At 31.8% G+C, this 20,121-nt stretch overlaps 1 long non-coding RNA gene across 1 annotated transcript in view; it reads right to left on the bottom strand.

Moving 5' to 3' along the window:
- The window catches only part of LOC134245847 (uncharacterized), a 30,897-nt gene extending 25,923 nt beyond the window's left edge, over positions 1 to 4,974 (bottom strand). Inside the window, exon 1 of the long non-coding RNA XR_009987535.1 lies at positions 4,874 to 4,974. This is a non-coding gene — a long non-coding RNA (uncharacterized LOC134245847). The remainder of the gene's footprint in view (positions 1 to 4,873) is intronic.
- Between the last annotated feature and the right edge of the window lie 15,147 nt (positions 4,975 to 20,121).

Here is a 20,121-nt window from a genome sequence, read left to right as displayed (position 1 = left end):
ACTCTAATTGCAATGACCTCCGTGTGAAATGAGAACCTACAAAGTTTATCCATAAAGATATGGACTGGACACGAATTATGAAACTTTTGTCAGTGACCTTGAACTTCCCTTAATGACCTTGGGTCAAGGTTATGAAACAATCTTAGGTCATGAGAAATCTTTTTGTGAAATAAGAACATGCCAAGTTTATCCGTAATAAAGATGTGGACCGGACACAAATTAATTTTTTTTTCAGTGACCTTGAACTTCCCCAAATGACCTTGGGTCAAGATCATGACACATCCTAAGGTCATGAGCAATCTTTGTGTGGAGAAGTAGATTCTAATGTTCCTAATTAAGGAAGATATGGACCGGACTCTTTTGCACAGACAGATGGACAGATGGACAGACGGACAAGCTGATTCCAACATACCCCTAAAATTCGTTTTGGAGGGGGGTAATAATAAAATTGAATTTTGCCCAAATGTCTTGAGTTGGCTTACTTTCGATTTTTTTTCTCTCTCTATACATGCATATTTCTCTAGACTTTAACTAAAGCATTTAAAAATATTTGTTGTTTTGGTTTTTACAAAAATATTTTACGTACATGTATATCCATACATGTAGTTGTTGGAACCGGGAGGGGGGGGGGGGGGTTCAAAGATAGACATCATATAGGTAATAAACATTTGGGAGTAAATTTAGCCCCCCCCCCCCCCCCCCCCCCCTGTTAAGCAGGCATGTTGCAGTGTAGTCGAATAAGAAGTGGTAATGTTTGAAAGAAAAAAAAATGGTACTGAAAGAAGTTCGATTCCCCTTCCATGAAATAGGATTTCATGTTTGGACCATTCTCTTCACTTTTAATTTGCTTCTGACACGTTATTTTGTTATGTCTCTAGAGTTTTATCTCCTTTTTAAAGACTTGATTTTCATATCAATATGCTGTCATACATTGGTATCAGTGTTTGAAAAAGATTTCTTGTTACGTATTAATATACTACTACTACTAAAAATTAACTTGTCTTTATGAGAGGATGGAAAGTAACTTTAGTCACAGAAATGGCTTTGCTATTAATAGGCGTTTAAACAAACTAATATTGGTCAGAAATATAATTTATTAGCTTAGCGAAAAATCGAACAGAGAAAAGGTATTATTCCTTCATTCAAGGATACTTTGTGGCAAGTTAAATTGAAATTAACCCAGTGGTTCTTGATAAGAAAATGAAAATTTAAAAAGTTTACAATGAGAATGACAACGACTGACAAGGCACAAAGGATCATAAAAGCTCACTTGAGCCTTTATTTTAAAACATGTGTTACTATAAATAGAAATGGAAACCCACCTTATTATGCATTTCGGTTACTGCTCTCTTGTACATGTCGGTTACATTATGTCAGTTACAGCTAATGAAAGTTTCACTGCAATTTCCTATCCCTAATTTGAGAAAATAGCATGATTCTATATTTTCTTGATTAATTGCTGAATGTCCATTTATAACTATACGTTAGTATAGGTAAAAATGGAAAAATACCTTTACACATTATTCTTATACATTTTTGCTAAAGCTTTTTCATGCTCGTTAGTCACCTTCTGTCAATAACAAATATCAGCCGTTTATCTGCACATTATCCATTCCTGATGTTAAGAAAAATGCAAAAGTCTATATTTTCTCTAGAATTTGCAGCATGTCTATTTTCAAACATGTGTTATTATAAATAGAAATGGAAACTTATGCTTTTCATTCTGTATTTCATATATGCTTTCTTTTACTTGTGGGTCACTATATACCAGTAGCAGTAAAAAAAAACATATTGTCTGCAATTGCTCATCCAAAATGTGAAAAAAAATTAGAGGAAAACTACATTTTCCCAATGTTTTACAGTATGTCTATTTTTAAACTCATGTTACTATAAATAGAAATGGAAACCTCTGCTTCTCATTCTGTATTTGATATAAGGCTTTCTTATACTTGTTGGTCACCATGTGCCAATAGCAGCTAAAAACAGATAGTCAGCAATTATGCATCCACAATTTTAGAAAAAAGTACAAAAATGACATTTTTCCAATAGTTTGCAGTATGTCTTTTTTTTAAACACATGTTGCAATAAATAGAAATGGAAACCTCTGCTTCTCATTCTGTTTTTGATATAAGGCTTTCTTTTACTTGTTGGTCACTATATGCCAATAGCAATTAAAAACAGATAGTCAGCAATTATTCATCCAAAATGTAAGAAAACAGTACAAAAAATGACATTTTCCGATATTTTGCATCACGTCTATTTTCAAACATATGTTACATTATTGTACTATAAATAGAAATGGAAACCTCTGCTTCTCATTCTGTAATTCGTATATGCTTTCTTTTACTTGTTGGTCACCATATTCCAATAGCAGTTAAAGCATATAGTGTGCAATTGTTCATCCAAATGTGAAAAAAAAGTACAAAAACGACATTTTTCTGATATTTCGCATTACATCTCTTTTTAAACATGTGTTACTATAAATGGAAATGAAAACCTCTGCTTATCATGCTGCATTCCATTGAATGCTCTTTTGTTCTTGTCAGTCACATAATATCAGTTACATTTAATGACAGTAAGTCGGTAAATTTCCCATCTCTAATTTGAGAATTGGTGGAAGATAAACATTAAACAGTTAATTTCATATGTGTCTATTTTTAATCATTTGTACTATTTATAGAGATGAGAGCCTGTCCTCAATAATTTGTGAGATATCATACTATTCCTTGTTCTTATTGATGAAATATTGGAGAGATCCATATTTCTATTATTCATGATTCTGTGAAGCTTCAAAATGATGGAAAATTGACATTTTTCATCATTTTATGAGACATATCTATATTTAGGCATTTGAAGCTATAAATAGAAAACGAAAATCCCTGAAAATAATATGCATGGTAGTTATTGGTGTCCAGTCTCTGACATTAGCGTATTGACTTTTACAGTATATTTCATAATTACCTAGCAATGGCATCTTAAACTCTGCCCAAATTTCATTTTTTGGATTTTTCTGAAATATGTCTATTTTTAGATACATGTTACTAAAAATAGCATCGAGATCCCACTCCAATTTTTTCATGAGGGGACACTACTAATACTGACGTTTGACGACACGCATATGATTTCAAAAATTTCCGTAGTCAATTTTTTTTATTTAACCTTAATTTTTTTCAAAAAATGCCAAATTTTCCATTTTCCACATGTTGAGAAACTATGCTATTTTGCAGAACCGTTTTCTAAGAGTGGGGTCAATTGTGGAATAACTGGTTATATGCCATGTATTCTTTAACAGTTGATGTTTTCTTATGATATAAAGATTTATATTTGAGTTCACAACATAAAGATAAAAATGCATTCATATTTCCTCAATTTTCATGTTTTTGTTTGGTCAAAAATGGCCGAAAATGGCCAAATGCAATGGATCCGTCTCCATGGCAACTGGGTGCACGTGGGAAACTTCTAACACCATATTTGCTGGTTTTGCACCGAGGTGCACCTGTGGTGCAAATTTCATAAAAATCGGAGATATGTCGTTTCCAAGCCCTATAGTAATTTTTTTTTGTGCTTACAGAGAATGCATGTTAAGTATCAGGATCGAACGTCGTTAAAAACCGAGGCCCCGTGTCAGCGGCAGGCGTTGGTATGATAAAGATTCATCATTGCTCAATGGCCCTGAGTGCCGAGAAAAGGTCAACATTTGAATCCCTTTACCGGCATGCGGTGACGTCTCCATATGAGTATAAAATTCTCGAGTGGGACGTCAAACAATATTAATCAATCAATCAAACTTCAAGCCTTGTTAATACAACCCAGAATACATTTTTTTATATTATCTACGTAATATTGATGCAAGAAATTGACTGATAAGAATTAAAAAAAACTATCGAGGCTCAACAAAAATTAAAACTATATAAATTCTATTAAATTTTCTCTCTTGCACGACCTATTTTTTTAAAGAACTCAGTAAGCTCGCAATAATCACGTTGACATCAAAATTAAAAAAATAAGTAAAGATATACAATTTTTGAATTTTTGTATTTTCTCTTAATTTAAAAATCGACCTGATCCCAATTCAGCAGATATGCAATTGACAGAATGATTAACACAAGATCTCTTTGTTTCAGGTGTATCCTTTAAAATTATATTTTCACAACTCGTTTAACATTAAATCTTTATAACATGATTAATTCAGACTATGAATATGACATAAAAGTCATTGGTACTCTTGGAAAATCATATTACTAAAGATAAGGTTTACAGGGGAGAATCATATCTTTTAGTGGAATACTAATAATGGAAAATTCTTAAAAGCATTTACTATATTCAATATATATCGAAGTTTTGATTCCACACATGTTTATATAAAGATCTACCACATTTACATCTCTCAACCGACAAGTAGTGGCGTCTCAATGTGAGTAAAAAGGGTTAATCTCATACCAATGAATTTTCTAAAATGTCTATGTCCTCATGAAATGAATTTGAACACTAAATTGATCCGCCCAGGCATCTTATGAATGTGTTAGATTAAAGATTTCCTTTTGTGATGGGCGTGTATACTGTTACCTGTGTACTGTTAATGTTTTTGGGGTATAAATGGTGGTTGTCTGTCCGAGATAATTCAAATAACAAGAAAATACGTATACACTTTTTGAAGTGTAAACAGTCTAATTAAAACGATTACAAAACTTCTTATCAAGAAAAAAAAGTATTTGGATATGCTTCCTAAAGGCAACTTTGTTAACAATTAAAGTAGGCATATAAACTAAGCATTTTTTTTAAAACAGAAGACGCCTGTTTTTAAAATAAACCAGAAAGTGCGATATTATGCTTTCTTGGTATCATTTTCTTTGTAAATCTTGTGAAAACGTACCTTGCAGTCTTTTGTGTTTTGCGGATTTTTCCCAAATAATCTGATGTTTATATAATCGAGGATTTTATAGACAATAGATTTCTTATTCAACGGTTACTCAGGTTACGTGCAACGCTCAGTGTTGTTTTGATGACAAGGTCTCTATAAATAGAATCAATCTAATTTTCACTCGAGTGACTGTGGTTTTGCCATTGAAAACTCAACGTCATCGATTTTAAGCTCTATATATGTCATGCCTTTGTCTGTTCTGTTTTTTCTGGTATTTTTCACATTCTATAAATTGATTCAGTATGAGGGAAAGAAAGCTTTTTTTCAAAAACCACCTTGTATATTTCGTAAAAAAAACAAAACAATCTGTTTTGCTTTAAAAAGAAGTTATTGTTTAATAACGAAGAATACAAACACAAATAAATAATATGAATGCTCTATAGAATCGACGCAATATTTCCATATAATGATTGCTAGCTGATGTTGATAATTTTTCCGGATAATATCTTTCCATAAAAGTATGTCACGAGTCACAGGGTCACATAAAACATCTTTGATATAATGAAATTGTGTCCGATTTACACAAGAGATTTCTTCCACGTGAAATAAATTTCACATAACATTTCTTTACCTTTTTATTTTTAAAACATGGATGACTGGTTCGTTTTGTTTACTCTTTAAACCTCTTCAAAACGAATAAGAATACCGTTTTCAGATATTATAAAGGTGATACTGACTAACGAAATTACCTAATTCAAATTAAAAAGAAGCTCTACTTGAAACTATAGTCATGTTTATTCTTTTCTTTAAAAAGCTCTCTTCGACCACCTAACTGGCTGAAAAACTTCGTAAGCTTGCAATAAATACTGGCATGTCATCTTCAAAATTGATAAAATGCTAACTCTGTAATCTTTAAACCAATACGTCCTCCGATTGCAACTTTGACTGAAGTATCGACTATCATGTCATATCAAACGGAAGAATATAATATCCAAAACAGATAAACAGGTATTTACTATGATGTATTAAGGTAAGGTTTGCGTTTACAGGGAGATAACTCTTGCAAATCACCAAAGCGTTTGAAACAGACAAATTTAAACCAGCGATGCTAAGCATCTCCGTAACGAATTTCCTCTGTCATACTTGATGTTTGTTGTCACTTAATGTTAGGACTAAAAACGAAGGACATTTTCAGGAGAAAGTCTTATAACAAATCAAAGCATAGGAATCTTGGAAGCCTTTGAGATTAGCGTGATGCATTTGGATGAACCAATAAAGGAGGACTTGTTTATGTTCGATACGAAACGTGGCAAGTTGCACGGCAATTCCGATCAGAAGAAAGTCATTGTCGCATTGTGCTGATGTGTGTTTCTCGCTTCACCACTACACTTACATTTTAAGTGAGAATGGGAAAGAAAAAAGAAAAAGACCTGAGAGTATTCTGTAAAGTATTATGCTATATGCAGTCAGAACCGGGAAGAAAAGTCACGGTGCATTTGACCATGTCCAATGATGATGTTGACAGTTTGATTGTTGATAGTATTTTCATCGGGTAATTATTTAACTATTCATTTTACTGAAAGTTATGAATGATCTACTGACTAAAAACGTTTAATAAACGGTTCAAGGATGTCAGGATGTAACTAATATCCTAACATTGCCAAAAAATAAAAAATGCATTCATTTAAGAAATTATGAAAAATAAAATCCTTGCTGTTAAGGCCTCAGATAAGATATTGTTCTAGTTACCTTTTTAAATGAGGTTTATTTCAATTAATTTCTCATTTTCTTATTAATAAAAAAGAGATACAGATTGTGCATGACAAGAACATTAATTTTCTTGATTCTTCATTCATTATGTTGGAAATGTATTCATTTCATTGAGTGAATGAAACTCAGTGCAATTCCTTATGCTATTCAAAAAAATGCAATTCCTTAAATGATATTGTAAAAATGAACACATGTGATTTCAGATCATGGGTCATTAATTGGAATAGATAAGAACCAAATAAAAGTACTCCAGTGTTTTCTTAAAAGATTTATGTCATCAATCAAAGTAGAGGTCATCCCATATCAGCTGAAGAATATTAAAGAAAGTTGGATGGATCAAACTAAGATGTTGAACCAGACATGGCAAAATCAATGGAGATTTGGAGAACTTCTGACTTGTTATACCCAATGCATATTTTTATATGTCTATAGATTATAGAAGAAAACTTAATGTTCAACAACATCCTATCTTGTATATACAAGTTTCCTGTTTTCCATATATTTATAAAAGATGTGTATGCGATGATTGCAGTTCATCCTCTGCTTGTCCATCTTTGAATTTGTTTTCAGTAAAATAAATGTATACATCATAGGTATTACTTGAAGGTTGCTTTTGTCTATACTTACATGTAACAAGTTTCTTAAAACGGTTTGTAAAATTGCAAGGAAATTAATACATGACCAATTAAGATTAATATTTTATTCATTAAATTTTGTTCTTACCAGGACCTAATATGCTCAAATAAGTATTTCTGAAAACTGACAAGTTTTGTATATAAAGCTGCAGTGAACAAGTATAATTATATCTTCTGTAACAGTTGAAAACATGACACTTGGCAATTGTAACGTTGTTAATTTAGTAGGAATGATAAGACCAATTTAGTAATCTAATAAAGTTACATTCTTTCACAAACACATGTAGTTTATTTTAGAATTGTTTACATTTATAATCTTTTATTTTTTCTGTATTTTGATTTTAAAAAGCAGTATGAATTGATGTAACTTAGAATTCATCTTTATTTTGTTCTGTCTGATATTTTAATTTAGAGACTATATACACCCTATAACTAGTAACAGCGACCATTTAACATATTAAACTGACCCGTTATTATATCGTATGCACGATCTAATTTGATTTGTATACTTCACCCTATATCTAGTAGCGGCGACCATTTAACATATTTTAAAAACCGACCTGTTATTATATCGAATGCACCATTTAATTTGTATACTTCACCCTATACCTAGTAACGGTGACCATTTAACATGTATTAAATTCACCCGTTATTATTTATATAGAGGAAAATAAAACAAGCATGATTTTGTACACATTTATTTTAATATATTGGCGATTGTTGGTCGTGGCTTAAAGCAACAAAGGGGGTGCCAAGCAGGGCGACCCCAAACAATTTCAACAAGCAGCAACAACAATCAAGCAAAATATTGCATGTACATGTACTATAATAAGCAAAACAATGTCCGTTCCGGGTTTACCGCAAACGGTAATTAACCTTACAATTAAATTTTATGTACATTTATTTTAAATAAACTTTACAGGTTTATATGTATGTAGTTATCGTTACGGGTTATCAAAACGCGAACGTTACTTAAGATATTTTAGCAAGCAAAGCACTGTCCATGACATTTGGTGAAAGCAGTACACATTTTGCACAGCAATTGAGTTTGTTTCAATCAATCAAAGCAGACCAATTCATGAATTTGTTGAAAGCAGCACACATTTTCACAGTAAATGAGTTTGTTTTAAGCAGCAGCATCACAATAAATTATAGCATCAGTTGAATGGCGCGGCGCAAACTGAATCTTGAGACGACAAGGGTAAAAACAAATTGTAATTCAATAGAATGTCATCAAGGACTCTACGAGCGAGGATAAACATGCACTCAAAATTACAGCATACAAGGTCAGGCCCATGGAATGCCACGACGAGGATCTTCCAAGTGTAGTCCATGTTCCAGTCAATCCTGAAAAGATAGAGAAAACCCCAACAGCAGACAAAGACTTCTTAAATTAATTATTTAATATCAAACTGTATATTCACCATTAATTCTAAAATATGGGATGGGATGGGTTGGGATTTAAGAAGCAATCGTGATTGAAAGCATATTTTTTGAAAATTCTGTCTGCTACAAAAATCGTATACCTTTCGTTCTTAGGATCCAGGGCAAAGAGGGGGAATTTGAGATATCCCGAACCCGATCTAATTTATACCTAACCCAACTCAAATAGCAGCAACAAATTTCCTCATAAAATAAAGGCATCTATTCTTTAATTAATAGATGCTATAATTTATATAGAGGAAAATAAAACAAACATGATTTTGTACACGTTTATTTTAATATATTGGCGATTGTTGGTCGTGGCTTAAAGCAACGAAGGGGGTGCCAAGCAGGGCGACCCCAAACAATTTCAACAAGCAGCAACAACAATCAAGCAAAATATTACATGTACATGTACTATAATAAGCAAAACAATGGCCGTTCCGGGTTTACCGCAAACGGTAATTAACCTTACAATTAAATTTTATGTACATTTATTTTAAATAAACTTTACAAGTTTATATGTATGTAGTTATCGTTACGGGTTATCAAAACGCGAACGTTACTTAAGATATTTTAGCAAGCAAAGCACTGTCCATGACATTTGGTGAAAGCAGTACACATTTTGCACAGCAATTGAGTTTGTTTCAATCAATCATGCAAAGCAGACCAATTCATGAATTTGTTGAAAGCAGCACACATTTTCACAGTAAATGAGTTTGTTTAAAGCAGCAGCATCACAATAAATTATAGCATCAGTTGAATGGCTCGGCGCAAACCCATATGGCCGAAACCTATGGAATTCACAGGTTTTGGTCACCCCACAAAATGGGGAAGCCGCATTCAACCGACCCACGACCAACCGCCCTAAATGTCACCCAGTGGCGGATTTAGAGGGGGAAGGGCCCAGGGAGCCCGCCTCCCCCTTTTTAGTCCAAAAATTCACAATACTTTACATATCAATATTTATTTGGTGTGGCTGTGGGCCGCCCCCACCCTGACCTCAAACTTGTCGGGCCCCCCTTTACAAAATTTCTGGATCCGCCACTGTCACCTATTTACTTGGGAAACTGAAATAGCCCCCCCCCCCTTGAAAATAAATCTAGATCCCCATAACTCCTAAGTTGATTACGTGTGTATGCCAATTAGACTAAAAATATGCAATTTGTGTCATAATTTATATTATACATGATGAATTACATGTAATAAAACTTAAAGAAACATTTATATGTGGACAAAATATTGTCCCGTCATAAAAATGGCTGATCCTGTTCTACCCTTTTCAATTCAACAACAGCATGTATGAATTTATTCTGGCTGGTTTCAAACAATAGTTCTAGAAAACCTATTTAACTTACCGTATAAGATTATCTATGGAAATAAATCATGTAAATTGTAATAAAATAAGGTTAGCCTTATATCTGAGCATTGACTCCAGGCTTTAAGTAATCACATGTATTACATGTAACACAGGGTGTTACAGCAGAGCAGTCAACGTTTTACTCTAAACTATGACTCCAAATGGGATCTTGATATCAGTTTTTAATTTTATATTTATGAATGCTTCTCACCCAACCTATTTGTATGAGCTGTGACAACACGTACATGTATTACTAATAAATGGCTCACATACAGAGCAAAAACCCTTTCCATGTGTATTTTAATTATTCCTTTTGCCACCTAAAAGTAGTGTACTGTGAATCATTTTAACTATATGCATTGGAGCCAAAGTCTAAGAAATGGAATTTTGCTGTGGTTTCTGGATAAATGATATGTTTACCTGGCATGAATCTACTATAATTAGTGGAAGATTTTCACAAATGCTTTAATTTCTAATCCATCAATAACAATTAAATAGCTTTGTATTTCCTAAAATTTTCCCTGACTGAAGGTGTTTGTGAACTTCCAATGGGTTGGACTTAAATGTTTCTAGCCCTGGATCTTATAACTAGCGGTTTCAACTGTTTTGTTTAATATAGGATAAGCCATAAAACTTGATTGTAATCCATTGGCTTACATCATGCTTATTAAGTTTAGATGTCTGATATAATATATTTAGGTCCCAGAAAAATGCCATTGTGAAATACATCGCATCAATTGGTGAAATCTTTGTATATTCAAACAGGTGGACCTAATGTAGTAATGAAATCAATTCCATAAATTCAAGTCCATACATATTTGCCTCTTGTTTATCAATAATTGACTGCTGAACAAAGATATATGTTTTGGTCATTTAAATAAGCCGACTACATGTACGATCAGTTTAAATTTGTATGTACTTGCTTGATAACCTTAGTACACTGTATCATGCAAATAATAAATCTTACTGAATTAATCCAAATTTTGTTATACTCCTAAGTCATGATCAATAGCCTCATACAACTCATTCTAGTAAGTGTATAATACACTCTTTCTACTGAAATCCCTATCAAATTTATGTTTTTCCTAAAGAATATTTCCAACTTAAGAGCCAGACACAAATAACACTAACCCCCCCCCCCAAAAAAAAAAAAAAAAAATTGAACGAATGGCATGTCTCTCCCCAATCTATGAGTTATGAATTTGAATGACCAAAGTAAATTTCAGTAATATTTTTAACCCTCATGGTTTTGAATTCTCATCTGATGTGAATATTTCATGAACTTTATTGTCTAACCAATAAAATAAATTAATCAAGAATAGTTTTGATGAATATCAATTATATTTAGTAAAAATACTAGCTTACAACAATGTAATCCACTGATGAACATAAAATTCGGGTATGCCTAAAGCTTAAAGCAGTGAAAATTTTCAGTTAACACAAGTAAAAAGCTGGAATATTTTTTCCATTATATTTTGTGAATAGTAAAGTATATCTTTTTTTTCTAAAACCTTATTTAATTGACATTGTAAGTAGTTGAAAATGAAAAATTCATATTACATAATTAATGATCAATTACCATTTTTCTGGGTCAAAGCATACCTAGAGCTGATAACTTTAAATACTTTCCAAAGCTAAAAGATGAGAATTTCTATAATTTAAGCAACTGGTAATAGCATACAGCAGATTATGTTCTTTAACTTGCATCGAGCATTAATTTGTCATTTTCCTTAATTCACCAGTCTACCCTTTATGTACCCAAACCACAGATAAATAAAATTATCAATTCCTTTATTTCTAATGGTTATAGCCTAGAAGTGCAGAATGCATGAGCAAGAGATACATCAATCCAAATCCCCATCCCTGAAATGCTGAAGCAAACATCTTTGTGTCAGATTGTATTTTCAAATTTATTGTACGACTCATTAAATAAGTAAAAATAATTAGCATGACTCTAATGGGTAAGTAAGCCAACCTTTGATTGCCAACGAATTTGATAAAATTTATGTAATTGCAAAAGGAACCATGGGGCAATATTTCACACTTGAGAATCTCTGAATTTAATTTCAAGAGTACATCAGTTTGAAGTTTGAATAAAGCATTGGCTGTTCTTGGTTGATTGTGTTGTTTAATTTACATGATATAGGGGGCATAAATTTAGCCAAATATGAATTAAGTTCCTATGGCATGATAATAACTTATAGCCTGATTTATTCTGAAAATTACCCTTACAACATTTGAAGTTTCACTGTTAATCCTCAGATCTGGAAAAGGTATAATTTTGCTTTTGGGGGTTTTAGTTTGTTTGATTTTTGTTTTCCTATTGCAAAGTACGAGGGGCGTTCAATAAATAATGTCATCAGCTCGATGACATACAAAATAGAAATCATATGACATTAAGCTTGACTTTCTCTAATTATTGAATCTTTAGTGAATTGATAACAGTTTATGTGACCACTTTTCATCGCATAATTTCATTGTGGGAAGCTGGAAAACAAGGGCTACTCGAGACACTGCATTAAAAATGAATGGTCCAGAATCAGTAAACTAGAGTAAAATTGAACGCGTCATTAAAGGTGCTGTAAAACTTGTTAATTTCCCAAAAATATATTAACTGAAATATGTGAAATTTACAGCAACTTATGTCAGTTTCATACACACATGAACAGGTAGATTTCAATTAACAAAAATTATATAATGGGCATCAAAAATGGGTACCGTTCTTGTCAGCAAGGACATAGAACAACCAATGTATATTAGCGATAATTCAACAAATTATCACTGGTTATGTTTTATTGACTTTAAGATACATAGCAAAATTGATAGACATCTTTTTGGGGGTAGTTCACACTGTTTTAAAGATACATTTGATTGTAAAAAAGTTTAATACTCAAAGGTCACCCTATATTTTTAAAAATGAGTGAAAACGAGAGCGTGTAGAAAATCTAAACAATTATTTTTAAAAAACCAAAAATTGTTCTAATCCACGTTTTCCTGAAATTCAAAAAGATCATGAAACTTGAATCCATTTTGCATTACCCCTCAAAACAAATTTAGAATAAGATGTACTTGACAAAACTGCAAAGGCCTAAGAAGAGCAAAAATTTGCAAGAACACACAAACAGATTTATACGCTATTTTCTTAAATATTAGCGGTCTTGTTGTTCAAATTCATATATAGGGAGGTAGTTCAATTTCTGGAGGAGTCTAGTAAGCAAGATATTTGCCAAAAAATTGAAAGGTTTCTGAGAGGAAGGAAACAGAATGAGGAATTCACTACATTAAATTTCTTCATGACAGCGTCCAAACCCACAGGCCATGAAGAGTAAAGGAGTTTTGGGGTAAACAGAAAGTTAATGTTTTGTCACATCAACAATATTCGCCAAATCTTTCAACCTTTGACTTGTTTCATTTCCCAAATTTAGGAAAAGACCTTTCAGAAAGAAAAAATAAGTACAGCAAATTATAGGATCTGCCATTTTCCAGTATACGAAGGGTCATACTCAAAACTGAGTTCTAAAAACAATTAGAAATGGAATTAAAATGTTACGGACATGTGTTTTGATTAAAAGAGAATATTTTAGTTAAATTATGAAGACAAAATCATAGAAAAGCGTTTTTTGTTTCTTTCCGAGCCCCGATGACATTATTTATTGAACGCCCCTCGTACATTTAAAAGATCCCCACATACTTGATATCGCGATTACTTAACTTAGCGGAATTCTTTCGCGATGGAGGTAGCAAATGTCTTTTGGGTGGGGGCAAAGTGCTATTGAATGCAATGCAAGATCGATCCTGGCGGAATACCTTGCTAAACAATTGCTTAACTATCCTAATAATGTTTTGAGAGGATCCTAATCCTAAAGTATTACATTATTAACGATATTTTTAACTAAGCGGACTCTTCTCATTAAATTTTCATTGAAAATCGTCACATTTTAAAGCAGACAACATATTCTAAACTTTCCTTATTTGACCATCTATGATTTGGAATTCAATATCTGGCCAAACATAGTGCTTTCTTCATTAAATTCTTAGAATCATTCGATTGACATTACTAAAACAATGTCATGCCATGTGCCCCCAGAAATTTAGAACTCCCCCACAAAAGAGTAGTAGTAAGTTAGAGCACCATTGGTATTCACGATATTACGTATTGCATCAATTGAGATGTGAGAATGTTCAATTGAATAAATGCTTAAAAAAATGATAAACCCTGACTATAATGTTTTGTTCATATTAGTACTGTATCCCCCCCCCCCCCGATTTCTCATTGATAATGCCCGATTTATATATAGATATATTTAATGCATAATTACAAAATATTCCTCAATCTGATATATTTTTTACTCGTAAACTAAAGGGTTAACAAGTTTTAACACAACTTATGCCACATGTATGCTGAAAAAGAAAATTTCAATCCTAGCCAATCTCGCATTTTTTCAAAAAAGAATTATCCATTCATGCATCTAATCATCAAATCCGATATTTGTCTATACTATTTTATGAAATTATTTAAGAAGCAATCGTGATTGAAAGCATATTTTTTGAAAATTCTGTCTGCTACAAAAATCGTATACCTTTCGTTCTTAGGATCCAGGGCAAAGAGGGGGAATTTGAGATATCCCGAACCCGATCTAATTTATAGCTAACCCAACTCAAATAGCAGCAACAAAGTTTTCCTCATAAAATAAAGGCATCTATTCTTTAATTAATAGATGCTATTATATCGAATGCACCATTTAATTTGTATACTTCACCCTATAACTAGTAGCGGTGACCATTTATTATATTAAAAACACCTTGTATTGTGTGCGATTCGCCCTTTAACAAGGAATGATGACCTTTTAACATAAAGAACCGACCCTTTATTATATTAAACACACCATGTATTAGGTGCGCTTCACCCTTTAACAAGGAGTGATGACCCTTTATTATATTGATTCAACCCTTTATTATATATAACACACCATGTAACATTATGTACCTTACCTTAAGGCAGCTATGGCGTTCCATATTTCAATAATGTCAATGAGATTGAGGTGGGGGAGGCTATTTTTCATTCATTTAAAATCACTGTGATTGAATGTAATTGAAAAAAAAATTGTGAATTACATGCCTTTTTGGAAAGAAATTTATCTAATTACCATTACTTGTAATTGAAAATTTGGTCAATTACACATTACTTTAAATTACATCGAAATTTGTAATTAATTACAATCAATTACCATTACATATTACAAGTAACCCATTCCTTACTTGAGCTTTCGCTCAGGTTACATGAATACGAATACGGAAAGTAGATAAATTTTTTTATGTGAAATACATCTTGGCAAAATCTATAAAAACTTTTGTTTTTATTTTTTTTATAATCAATGTTGAAAGAAAACATCAGCAGCGACTATGATGTTATCTGTTTTCTGAGCCAGATGCTATTTTTCCTGTCTCCCATTAAATCCACCGGTCTTAGGGTTGTTAAGTATAATATTGCTTTTTTATTTTTGAAAAAGAGTATCAATAATTTATCTTTGGTTTATATTTGGTGGAATTAGAACATAACATTTAAAATTCATGGACCAAATAGCTAAAGTTTGATGATCAATTTTTATGAAGCTGGGGGTCAACAAATTAACCAAAAAATAACCACCAGAGTTAACTTATTTTTTACATACGGTACATGTATCTTAAGCTGTCAACTATCAATGACAAAGAAAAAAAATTATATATTTTAACTTTAAAATTTTATCATTTTTGAATATCAATATATGGAAAACTTCTTTTAAAGGAGATCGAAATAGTACATGTATGAAAATGGCTGCAATTCCAAAGCCTTTTTTAAAGGCATTAGCTCAACCGTATTTAGATATGTTGGGAATTAAGGGACGTGTTTAATTTATCATTTATTACAGAAAAGAATTGAATTATGCATTTATAGTTCATTTAAAATGGATACATAGAATAAACAAAATAACATGATTGATATAATGTTGTTCTAGAATAAAATGTTCACCTTTCACCTGCATACGGAATATATATATCTCACTTGATTCGATACGCAAGAGCATGCTCTACGCATTAACAACTTCTGAAACGAGGTAAATTATTGACAAGTAAGTTAATAAAACAAGAATATAAGCAGTCTCGTTTAAAGTCATCATTTTGTAAGTTCTATGGTCGATACAATGACCTTGTCAGCAAACATAATTTATCATTGAGTCAAATGCTGACTGACGTTTTTCATACCAAGTGTTAGTCCATTATTTATACACTGAACTGACGACGGATTTTTTCCGTTATTTCCTGATCATGACAAAGAGCACTCGGCGGGTGTGATCGGTCGGCAGGAGATGCTCACTCATCCATGACACCTGATCCCACCTCTGATGTTTCGATGGTCAGTGTTTGCTCTGCTCTTATTTTGTATTGTTTTATGGAATTTGAGATTGAATACTGTTCGTTATCTCCATATCCTTCACTATAAGCCCAGACTCCAGACTATAACAAATACAAAGAAATCAGGATATATTGACTTTTTATACTTTTTAAATTACATTTGTCTCTATACTTTACAAGCATATCATCAATTAAAAAAACTAGTATCTAGAATAAATGTTCCGATATCGCTGAACTAATTAGATATGGGTCATGCATGAATACAACAATAAAACTTTTCAATACAAAAGTAGGACACAGCACTGTCACACCTACAACGAGCAAGATACACATACAACTTCATCAATTATAACAGGTCAGCTATAAAATGGACTATAAATATGAAAATATACTAATATAAAGTATAATGTACTTAATCATTAGTAAATACAATGACTTATTTTAATTATAATATTTTATGAACTTCACGCTGCTTCAAAAAAGTATCCAATGACGAGAATACAAACAAACCTTCAATTTTAGTTCAATCAGTAATCATTCTATCTGAAACGGATGTAATTAAAGTTAAAAATCACCCTTTATGATACTGTAAACCAATTATTATATGCGTCATTTTTTATTCGCGAATGACCGCTAGAGAACTAATCCGCGACGATTTATTTCCGCGAACAAGTGGTCATTTTTTTTTAAATTTCCACAAGTATTTTTTTGTATCAGATTAAAATTTTATATCCGCCCATAAACTAGGTAAAATGCTACTGTGAGTACTGCTTACGCATTATCATTCAAGACATTCTGTGCATTGCGTCCATTTTTAAAAATCTTATATCCGCACCTAAAGTAGGTAAAATGTTACCATGAGTATAATACTTCTTACGCATTATTCACGACGCTAGAATGAAAATCGGGAAAAAAAATCGAGGAGATTAAAGTCGGTTTCAAACTCACAGGTGTAAAAGTACCTCATGCTAATTGGGTAATTGACGTTTTACAAGATCTACATAGCCAAAGGGCAATTATTATAAATGGTTGGGACGGAGCAGGACTGGGCCATAATTAGTCGTAATTAACCAGGCTATCTCTAACTCGTTTGTGACAATAAAGAACAATAATAACACAAGCTTAAGCAATTATTGAATTTTAATCCTTTTTAGACAAATAGTTTTAGATCTGCAATTCGTTTATATATTTTTTCTGAATGTTTGTAATGAAATTTCAACTGCTTCTAGAACACTAAAGTTCTTCTGTGATTACTTAATGAACCGTCAGGATCGGTATTCAATAAAGGGCAAATAACTCTAGTCATAACATGGGAAAATGAACAACTGGTTCGCGACGATAAATATCCGCGAGCAGAGGTTACTCGCGGAACTCGCGGATATTTATCGCACGCGTATAATACTTGGTTTACAGTATTGCTGATTTCATATCCTTTTGCTTTTCCTGATAAAATTCAACTGGCTCGATATATTTTTCTAAAGTTTATATTACATTTTTAGCTCCAATATAACATATTCTGAAATTTATTTTCAACTGCCAACCTTTACTGAGTGTTTTTTGTCCATATTTGTAATTATATTGAAATATTAGTAATATTTTCCAAGTCTTTTTCATTTTTCACTTCTTAGCAGGAAAAATTCTAAAAATTATCCACTTTTTAAAACTTTTGACAAGATACTAAGTTTCTTAAGAAAAATCATATCATTTGTCCCTAAAATTGGTTTTGAAAAATGTAAAACATGCGGATCATTTTTAACACAACAATAAAATACTTTTAAATATATCTCAATAAGCCAAAGAAAACTAGAAAAAACCGTCATTCCTGAATAATTGGAAATTCCAGCATGATTTGGTTCCCAAATTAACTGAAATTATATTTTCAAAATAATTTTGAAGAACTACACAATACCTGCACTCAGAATATACATATATTTGTATATACAAAAATTACTAAGCATTCCTGAAAAAATGCATTGATACCTTAATATCAATTTGTCTAGAAATGTTTAAAATCTTTGCCATTGAAGGGGTTAAAATATTCATTAAACTCTGTACACAAAGGTCATTTAAAAAATTTTTGTAAAGATTTTTTAAAAAAAAATACACAAAGTAATCCTTCTCCTTTATAAGATGAGGATAAATAATCATAAATACGTTCAATGAAAATAATATCAAGTGTTGAAAATCTTTATTATTCACTTAATTTTTTTATCATTTCGTTTGAAAGCGCACATGTGATTGAATTAAGGAATACTTTTGGTTGAGTAAAAATAATTAATAATATTTTTTATTATTATTATTATTTCATTGTATTTTGAAGAAAAAAAATCAACATATAACAATTACTGTAGAAGCAAATTCACATATATTTTTTTTTTTGGAAAGTACAATTTTCTAATAGAGGACATTGAGGGTCTTTGAAAAGGAAACCAAATATTGTATGAAATGAAATTTAACAAGTCTTACACATGTTGAATATTAATTCATTTGCTTCTTTAATATTGTGGATCTATTTCATTTCACATGGAAGAGGAATAATAATTACCAAAACAGGGCGTTATAGCAATCCACCCTATATATGGAACATTGTCATTGCGTACTTAAAAAACTGAACCACTCGAATATATACACCATTTTCAATATTACTATCGTCGATATCAGTTCTGGGGTATACTCTTCGCATTTGTTACATCTGACTGTTTTTCTTGCACGGGTATCACTCAGTGTGCACTGGCTAATCATGTTCGATGTGGTTTGCATTTGCATTACATTTGTACACATTCAGTTGCAGTTATGTATACGAATTGTGTTTGTTGAAATACTGCACTGACTTGTGCACATTTGGTAAGATTGATGTCTTATTTTTCTGCATGAAAAGAAGTGAACATTTTGTCGCTTCCGAGTTGTGTAAAGAATTTGTCAGTCTACACTTGTGACGGCTGATTATAATGAGCAGAGATTTAATCAGCCGCTTATACAAGGGTCCTCAGATATAGCTAGAGTTCGATCAGATAAGGCGGACATACACCTTTTATCAACTTTGTCTATATAAAGTATATAAATATCAAATTTATGCATCAACAACTGAACATCTCAAGATACACATAATATAATGTGATATAAATTATCAAACAGGATCACTCACTTAAAAAAAATTAAATAAGTTTACAATTAATTGAATGAAATGAAAAAAAAACTCGTGTACAATTCTTAACGAATTACAATTTTTAATATTGTAGATCACTAAATTTTCGCGTCACCTTATTTTTGCGAGATAGTCTTTTACTCTTGATTAGCGAGACAAAATTTTCGCGAATTATGGTTATTGCGCTATATATTCTAAAGGAATACTATTATACGCGAGAATTAAATTTTCGCGAGCAAACTGCCTCGCGTAATTACGCTAAAATAAAGTTCTCGCGAATAGAAAGTGATTTACAGTATCCGAGGAGCTTGAATAAGAAATTGCCATTGTAAATTTTAAAATCTATTTTATTTCTATTGTTAATTAAACATTCTGATACAATGGTGCTTTTAAAATCACTGATGAAATTTTATGTTTTCATAATTTTTTATAACAAAGTGTTTGGTTATGTGGGAACTATATGTTCATCAAAATCAAATATGATATTTCAATGTTAGCCTTCAAAAATATTTTTTTAAAAATGTTTCACATTTGT

The sequence above is a fragment of the Saccostrea cucullata genome, unplaced genomic scaffold, assembly GCF_032062105.1.
Source record: "Saccostrea cucullata isolate Sc308-1 unplaced genomic scaffold, CSIRO_AGI_Scuc_v1 ctg2076, whole genome shotgun sequence".
Lineage (NCBI taxonomy): Eukaryota > Metazoa > Mollusca > Bivalvia > Ostreida > Ostreidae > Saccostrea > Saccostrea cuccullata.
Note: the sequence above shows the minus strand (reverse complement) of the source record. Positions and strands in the feature narration are given on the sequence as shown.